Source organism: Eptatretus burgeri, chromosome 3 (assembly GCF_056783735.1).
Source record: "Eptatretus burgeri isolate ZD-2024b chromosome 3, Ebu_testis_v1, whole genome shotgun sequence".
In the NCBI taxonomy this organism is placed as follows: domain Eukaryota; kingdom Metazoa; phylum Chordata; class Myxini; order Myxiniformes; family Myxinidae; genus Eptatretus; species Eptatretus burgeri.
In genome coordinates, this window is record NC_140963.1 from 134,435,919 (window position 1) to 134,445,021 (window position 9,103).

The 9,103-nt window shown below is 44.0% G+C and overlaps 1 long non-coding RNA gene and 1 pseudogene across 2 annotated transcripts in view; both read right to left on the reverse strand.

The window, feature by feature from the left end:
* Positions 1 to 5,338, reverse strand: part of LOC147031027 (uncharacterized) — a 34,577-nt pseudogene extending 29,239 nt beyond the window's left edge. Inside the window, exon 1 of the transcript XR_015056632.1 lies at positions 4,793 to 5,338. The product of XR_015056632.1 is annotated as an uncharacterized LOC147031027 (transcript). The remainder of the gene's footprint in view (positions 1 to 4,792) is intronic.
* LOC147031023 (uncharacterized) overlaps positions 1 to 9,103 on the reverse strand; it is a 215,243-nt gene that overhangs the window by 152,900 nt on the left and 53,240 nt on the right. The gene's annotated exons all lie outside the window — the stretch shown is intronic.

Here is a 9,103-nt window from a genome sequence, read left to right on the forward strand (position 1 = left end):
AAACTCGGTGTTTGCATCAAAATCTTGTGTCCAAAACCGATCACTTTCTGTAGCCATCTTACCCAGTCACACCCAACTGTCCCTGGACTCTTTTCTCCTGACAAGGTGGACAGCTTGCTGTCAAACCTCAACCCAGATTCTACAACCGGGCCAGACGGCATCAGCCCACGTGTTCTAAAAACCTGCTCTTCTGCTCTTGCTCACCCTCTCTCTATTCTATTCACCCTCTCATTTGCTCAAGGTCATCTGCCATCTGCTTGGAAATCAGCAAATATTACTCCCCTACATTAAAAAGGTGCAAAAACAGATCCCTGTAACTACAGACCAATCGGCCTTCTCCCAATCATCAGCAAGGTGATGGAATCCATCAACGCTTCAGACATTAAATCCTTCCTCTTCTCCAATGGCTTGATTTCTGATCATCAATTTGGTTTCAGACCAGGTCACTCTACCCTGGATATGTTACTTCTGCTCTTCCAACAATGGATGGAGGTACTCAATGCCAGACTTGAAATCAGAGCCGTATCCCTGGACATATCACGTGCTTTTGACACGGTCTGGCACCCTGCCCTACTCACCAAACTCTCTTCCTGTGGTATCCAAGTCCATCTCCACTCATGGCTCGCAGACTTCCTCTCCTGTCGCAGTCAACGTGTGGCCCTAAATGGAGTTCTTTCATCCCCTCTTCCTATCCAGGCTGGAGTTCCTCAAGGCAGCATTCTGGGCCCTGTTCTTTTTCTGGTTTTCATTAATGATCTCTCCAACTCTCTGGAAAATCCTCTATATCTCTTTGCTGATGACTCCACCCTCTGCCGTACCATTTGTCATCCCTCAGATCGGCATGCAGCAGCTTCTCCGCTCACTGCAGGTCTGGGTAAAATCACAAACTGGTCCAACACGTGGAACATGTCTTTCAATCCGGACAAATCTCACCCTCTCACTGTCTCAACGAAAGGACCATTTGGAAAGGACCCCCCCCCCCCATCCACTTTCTCAACAATCCTCTGGAAGAAGTGCTTTATTTCAAGCTTCTGAGTCTTACTATCTGCCACGATCTTTCCTGAGAAAGCCACATTTCCAACCTCGCCACCAAAGCCAGTCGCCGACTGGGAATCCTCCGTCGTGCAAAGCCCTTCCTCGGCCCACCTGAGCTCCTGATCACATACAAAGCTTTCGTCTGCAGCCTGATCGAGTAGTCCTATCCCCTCTGGGCTGGTGCTTCTGCCTCCCACCTTTCTTGGCTTCACGCTGTGGAAGCCAAGGCATTTCGGATCATTGGTATCTCTCTTGATGAGGCTGAGTCTTTGGACCTCTCACTCTCTCATCGCAGGCAGGTCGGTGGTCTTTCTGTCTTCTGCCATCTCCTCTCCAGCCTCGTTCCCCCCTGCTCTCTCTGCAATTTGTCCATGCCATATTTCTGCATGGCGCACAGGGTCCGCCAACAACCCCCTTCTGGTAAAACTACCAAAATCATGAATCACTTCTCACCTTCACTCTTTCATTCCTTTTTCCCACCTTTGGAATCAACTCCTCACTCTGTTCCATCCCATTCTTCACTCCAGGCCTTCAAAACACATGTTGACTACCACCTCTAATGGGCCCTAATCCAAATCCGAGAACTTTTATACCCCCATTAATCCACCCCACACCCACTTGCTTCAAATTCCCTGCTTTCCTTCCTGAAAGTCCCTGTAACGTCCATCTTGTATTCCCGTGTTCCGCCCCAATCCCTCTCCCTTCCACAGATCTCCGAAGGTCTCTGTTCCCCACTGTTTTGTCCTTCCCTCTCCCGCCCATATTGTCTCATCACCCCCTCCCCCCTTGCTGTATGTTGTGTGTTAGCTCTCATACGAACCTCGACCAGGTATACAAAAACAAAAAACAACAACAACAAAAAACAAAACAACCTCACTTCCGAAATGAGATGGTTTAAGGAACAAAGGCTATGTAATCCATGCAAACAACATCCCATAACTCATACACCTCCCCATGACCCCGTAAACCAAGCCTGTTTGGAACATTGTAATTTCTATCACGTGGACCGAGTATTCATCATCCCCAATGTAAATGTACATGTTGTCGCATGTTGGTTTCCTTTACAAGGACGTGCTCTGAAATGCTGCACCATGTGGTGCCCTTTTACAGATAGTTTAATTGTATTAAATGGGAATTCTGATCATGGTTTACACTTTATTTACATCTTCATTCACCTGTCTCGGATCAACAGATCTTATCACATAATTGTAAATGTTGTTCTGGTATATCCTATGGCAAAAGGTAACTGAAGTTAAATGAGTATTGTGGTTACCATCGTAAGGCACTTGGACAGCTGCATGCTTCTGTGGGGCTGAGGAATGTCAAGGTTACTGTGGAAGCACGATGTGGGGGCTCATGTCTCAATGGCTGGACAAATCACTCTGCACAAAGGTGGAGAGAGACGAATGTGTCCAATGTGTACTCCCACATGAAAGATATACAGACTGGCAGAAAGAGTTGTAATGGAGACAGTCTTTGGAGACACCAAAGCATGAAGAAACATGGACGCCATGCCTCTGAGTGATCTTGTGCCACCCGACCATAAAATAGCCAATCGAGTGTCAAAAACGATTAGGAAGACACGATGTGATCAGTGAGAAGCAACAGCTGAGTGTGCGGCACATCGAACCTGAATTTCATTTTTAGCTCACTTGGACTTTAGTCTGATGAGCTGATGTGATCGAGCAGTGTCTGTAAGTGAGTTAGTGAGTGAGTGAGTGAGTTCATAAACACTTCAGTCATTATTACATGAAGCAAACATAAAATTATTATGAAACTTGGCCACAAGCTTCATTTCTGATGCCCAACAAAGGTCTATTGACCACATCAAAATATCTGCTCATTAACAGGGTCTATTGGGGGGGGGGGGGTTGACTCCCCCAAAATAGGTATTTCCTCTCTTCTCCGAAACTACACACACAATTTCGATAAAACTTGACCACAACCTTCATCACCCGTGGTGTACTGTGAACCCATCACCCGTAGTGTAACGTAAACCTCTCCACTGGCAATTTGAAACTTCACAGCTGAGAGGCGATTGCACACCTGCAGTGTCAGGCCAGACCTGACAAAACATGACACCCAGGAAAAATGTTTTCTCCATGGCATGTCGAAGTCCAAGACCCTCCATTGAGACATCCCGCCTGTCTGTCCTTCAAACTGTTTTGAGTTTACTTCACATGGACACACCCAGACAAACCTCCTGTATCAGGAGTACAGGCATCGAACACTTCCTTTCCTGGTAATAAATAGATATTATAATATGAATTAACCCTCCTTATGTAAAAACTCCTGAGTTTGATTTTATCTCTGTACGAATGGAGTGTTAATGTGTGAGAATCGTGAAGATGACGAGAGTTGAACCCATTGTGAACCTCCTGATGGATCCACAGTGTTACCATCTAGAAGGTTCATGTGGTTATATGGTGACGTTGATGAAGGTTTCTTTATTCACCAAATTACAACAAAACGACACTAACTCCTCTTAAATATTGTACAGATAGATTATCTCCTTTTATAATGACACTTGCACTTATTCGTCTTGCCTCAAAGGGGTTGTGAGACCATTGCAACACCACTCTCTGTCTGTGTCTGTCTGTGTTTGTGTGTGTCTGTGAGTGTCCACATTAAGGTGTTTTCACCTTCATATTTTTTCTCTGCAACTGCTTCTCCAATCGATGCGAAATTTTCATCAGTGGAGGGACTCCCCATGGAGAATATTTTATTGATAACTCTGGGTCACATGGTATGGCAACCACATTGGATTAAAGGAAAAATAATTGGACATTTTTTTTCTCTGAAACCGTTCTCCCCAAAAAATTGAAACTTGGCATACTGTATGTCATCAACACCCCATGGGGTATTTCGGGTGATAACGATGACGTCATCAGTAAAGTGGCATTCCAGCCATAATTGTTTTAATTGAAATCCTTATCAGTAAAAAAAACTGACAAACTTCACATTACGACCTGATGTGAGTGAAGAATTAAATTTATAACATCTTGGTCACGTGGTCTGGTGGCCATATTGGATTGAAAATGAAAACGTAAAAAATATTCTTCTCTCGAACCACTAAACAGATCAATGCAAAACTTCATACATATGATTGACTCGCCATGGGGAATATAGTTTGAATTTTTTTCACATTCACCTTCATTGAAGCAATTTCACCTTAATGTGCACAAAAGTTGATGATTAATGTCCTTATAATTAATCAATAATCAAAAAAGCTTCAGATAATGCCAATGTGTGTGACAAAATCGGGTGCATGGATGAAATGGGTATATGGGCCATAATCACAGTCGGTCATAATAGTAACGTGTTCAGTTAATGAAGGAATTTTTGTTCAGAATGAGAGCATCAGGCAAGACTATACATGCTCCCGAGTGCCGTTCTTGTTTCCACAATGATTTTCAGGAATCAAATTGATATAATTGGTTATAAACCATACTGTAACGCTCTCCACTGGCATTTAATGGGACCATTGGCAGAACAACCTACACAAGGGTATGGATCTCAAGAACACACTTTTGTTGGAATTTCAATATCACTGAAGAAGATCACCATCGTGGCTCGGCAATCCCCATTCTTTCCTTACTTCAGCTTTCATTTCCATTTCTATACAGATATACCATCCAGCACATCATTTTGTACACATTTGATTTCCCATGCCCTCCCTCCAGATGGAGTACTACGATACTCCATCATAAAAAAAAAAAAATTTTAATCTCTTGTGAGTTTAAAATATGAAATATACCTCCAGATTCATGTGAGATGTAGAGGAATAGAGCTGCTTCACATGAAGACTGAGTCACATCTCCTGATGACTCTTCCTCGTGATCTCCTGAAGTACAAAATGATGATGTGGAATCACACTCCGTTAGACTTCCACGTGAAGGTTCATTCAAACATCTGTACAGACCAGAATCTCTCTTTTCCACCCTGCTGATTTGAAGATCGCCGTTTGGTAGAATCTTATGATGGTTCAGCTTTGTGTTTTGTTTTTGATCACAGTCGATATCATAGCAATCGGAACGATTGCAGCTGATCTGCTTCTCAACCACTCCATCCACATCTGCATCCCTCATCCACCGTACCCAGGTAGATTCCTGAGTCCCGCAATCACACGGTAGGTTCACACAGGTGTGCTCGTTTACCCCCAGCACGGTAATCCCAGGTTTCACCGAGCAAGTGGACTGTCGAAGAATCAACATCAAAACCAACAGCGAATCCCTCATCCCATCCATTTACTAACACTGCAACAGAATGACTGAACTCGAACCACAAAAAAGATTTTACTTCTGGAGTGGGTTGTGTCCATCAGATGGTCGTGCGTGTCCTGGTGGTTCAAGATAAGATGATTTATTGAGGAAGTTCTGACCACAATTTTCAACAAAGCTTCTTTTTTCATGAATTATTCACAAACTTCCTTTCAAAATGATGAGATTTATTTGGGAAGTATCTCCTGGTGATTCAGAACATAAAACATTAACTCTGTTCATCAACATGAGGAATGTTGTTCACCAAGAAAGGGTAATTGTGTTCATCCTCACCCGATCAGCAAACAGTAAATCATCGCTTGGTTATTATTCACAAAACAAACAAAAACACCGGGACGAGGACACACAACTCATGTTCGATTCGTGGATGAAACAACATTTTAAAATCATTTTTCACTTTTTATTTTTACTCGTTTCTTTGAGGATGGAGCAGTGGTGGCAAGGGTGATACCTGTCAACCACTGAATTATTAATTGGTCTTTGCTATTACCAATAATTCTGGACGACAATAATTTCATATGATTCACTCATATAATTCTGTGCTTTTTATCAGTTGATTGGACTCATATCATGAGTTGTGGTACTTCCTCTCATGGTGCTGCTCAGTACATCTCCTCCAGCAACCAACTGTATCTGGTTCATGGCCATTCGTGTGTGTGCTCTACTCGTGGTTATAATTGACCTCGCTCGGTCCCGATCGATTACAATACCTTCAATAATTATCCTGCTGTTAATTTGCAATTGATCACTGGTGTAATTGACACCTCGACAACTTTTTATTGCAAATTCAAGGAATCAAAATTCTACATAAAGCGAACAAACAATTTCAAATGGAGCACGTCACCGCAATTGGAGCATTTAAATTGCATCAGATGTGCCAATAAATCCCGACTCCATGAAGGATCCCATCTCCATCCCCACCAGGTCAGGTCATGTATGGGAGCATGTGCCAGAGCAGCGCGTCGCTGCGTCCACTTTCCGCTGGTACTCCAGCGGCCTCCATCTGGCCATCCCCCAGGCAGATGCCTGGCCCATCCCAATCTCCTTGAGATGCTGATCAACTTGCTACAACCACGAGGCATGTGGTCGGCCTGTTGGCCTCCTCCACTCACGAGGCTCCGTCACTGAGAGCATCTGGTGAGCAGGATCAGCATCAGGAAAACGAGCCACATGTCCATACAGCCGCAGCTGACGCTCACGGACTATGCAGGTAACAAATCTCATTTGAGTTTCTGTCAGCAACCGCTCGTTGGACAGAAAGTCCGACCAGCGATAGCCTAGGATTCTCCGAAGAGACCTGGTACCAAAGGAATTAAGTCTCCATCTCAGATCCTTGGTCAGAGTCCAAGTCTCACATCCACAGAGCAAGATTGGAAGCATCAACAACTTGAGGACTCGGACTTTCGTCCTCCCGCACAGGTACCGACAGCGCCACACCCCATTATCCAGTGAATCCATAACTCCCCAGGCTCAACCCAGATGTCTGCTCAACCCAGAAACCTGACTCACAGCCAGCAGAGACATGAATCCCTGCCACTGCCAAGTGAAGTGAATCTCTGCATGACCTCAACATTCTCACCACAAACAGGCACAAATAGGATAGCAACATCCAAGATGTCATTGAAAGCCTGGATCTTAGTTTTGACCCATGAAACCCATAATCCCAGCGGCTCCGACTCCTCATTCAGCACCTCGAGGGCCCCCAAAAGGATATCTAAAGTCTGCGCAAAGATGACTGCATCATCTGTGAAATCGGGTCATAGATCTTGACATTCCCAAATGATGCACCACAGCTTTATCTCTCCGACCTCCTCCCCAGAAGCCAGTGCATGCAAGTGCTGAAAAGTGTAGGGGCCAGTACACACCCCTGATGACCTCCAGTAACAACTGGAAATAAGTCACAGATGGTATCACCACATCTCACAACACTCTCAGTACCAGAGTATAGTTCAGACATCAGAGAGATCAGTTTTGGTGGCACCAAACAACTTCAGACAAACACAATCACTGAGCTTGGGGTAAGTGACATCATGTCCAACCTCACTTTTTTCTCTGCACTTTGTGGGGCCAATAAAATGGAATTTCCTTCTCCTCCTTGATCCTTTCAAGTAAAGTTTCAATCAAAGAAGCAGCAGATACTCTTTTAAAAATATTTTGGATTATTCTACCAGGGTTGGAATCGAAACATCAATCAATGCCCATACCGACCGCCCACGCTGAGAGTGGACGCTCTTCCCATTCTGCTGATTCTCTGTTGTTGTAAACTCGTATTTGGAGGATAGTTTTGGAAAAAAAAAAAACAGTACTCCGACGAGAGTACTTCATTTAAACTCATTCTTCACTCCTCGACGAACTTCAATCGGCCAAAGGCCAATGAAGCCCACCGTCGACACACCCCCTTCCCTGCACACAGGACAATCTGTTCAACTGAATGAAAATGTTCCCAGAAAACAGAAAAATAACTCATGCAACACCTGGCTAAATGAGGGACACCAAGCAACGGCTTCCAAACAGTTGTGGTCCATGTGTCCATTCAGCAGATAACATCTCAGCATGCTTAGGGTCATGTATAAAAATGCTGCACATGTCTGGTTGCCTGTAATCATGGCGAGCATGGCTGCAAGAGAAGATCCCCCCACTGCCCCCGTCTCCAGAGCATGAGTGGTCGCCCAATGGTTTGATGAGCATGACACCGATGTTATCCATACGTCGTGGCCTTCTCAGTCACCAGATCTGAACCCAATCGAGAATTTATGGGATATTCTGGAATGACACCTGAGACAGCATTTTCCACCTCCATCGAACAGGTGTGAGTTGATTGACTTCCTCGTGAAAGAATGGTGCCGCATCCCTCCTGCAGAATTCCAGACGCTGCTGGACCCTATGTCATGGCACATTCAGGCCGTACTGGCCGCACGTGGTGGCCCAACGTCCTATTCAGTGACTTTACGTTGGTGTGTCCAAATTTTTATCCACTATCTGTCGATCAGTTAACTGAGTGTATCTCGTTAAGTTTTTATGACAGAATAAGAAAACTGTTTCCATTATAGAGAGATGATTCATCCCTTTTTATACCCATCGTATATATGCTAATTCGCTCTTTTGCATAATCATGGATATTCATTAAAATTTGAAATGTTGCTTAAAATTCGAAAACTGTCAACTCCAACACTTCTCAGGGATTATAAGAGAGGTTTACTCAATTCAAAATCTGTATCAATACATTTCCAAGTTCGACACAAATTACAATGATGCCAACCTTGTTCCTCTGAAATATGAATACGGAGAGCCAATTCATAAAAACGGACCCCTATGGTCGCCACCATGGCCCTCACAAAGCTCTACTCCTCTTTAGAAGAGGCCACCATCACTTCAAGATGAAAGATATTTTCTCAATTTCAATTTTTTTTTTGGGGTTTGTGACGATGTGGATCTGAAAAAACAAGATAGAGGATAAAATAAAACTATTCGGCCATCAGAAGCTGGAGATTACATTGGAAGCGACAGATTATGATGACACATCATACTGACATTTCAGACTGGAACGAGGAATTTGAAACCTCCACGAGTAGAGGGTTTTTCAAATGCTTGTTTTATGGACCAGTTTGTGATTATGTCCAGATCTGCAGAGAGTGAAGAAGCTGCTGCTTGCTGGTATGAAGTATGACAGATGGTACGGCAGAGGGTGGAGTCATCAACAAAGAGATGAAGAGGATTTTCCAGAGAGTCAGAGAGATCGTTGATGAAAAGCAGAAAAAGAACAGGTTTCAGAATCGTGGATTGAGGAA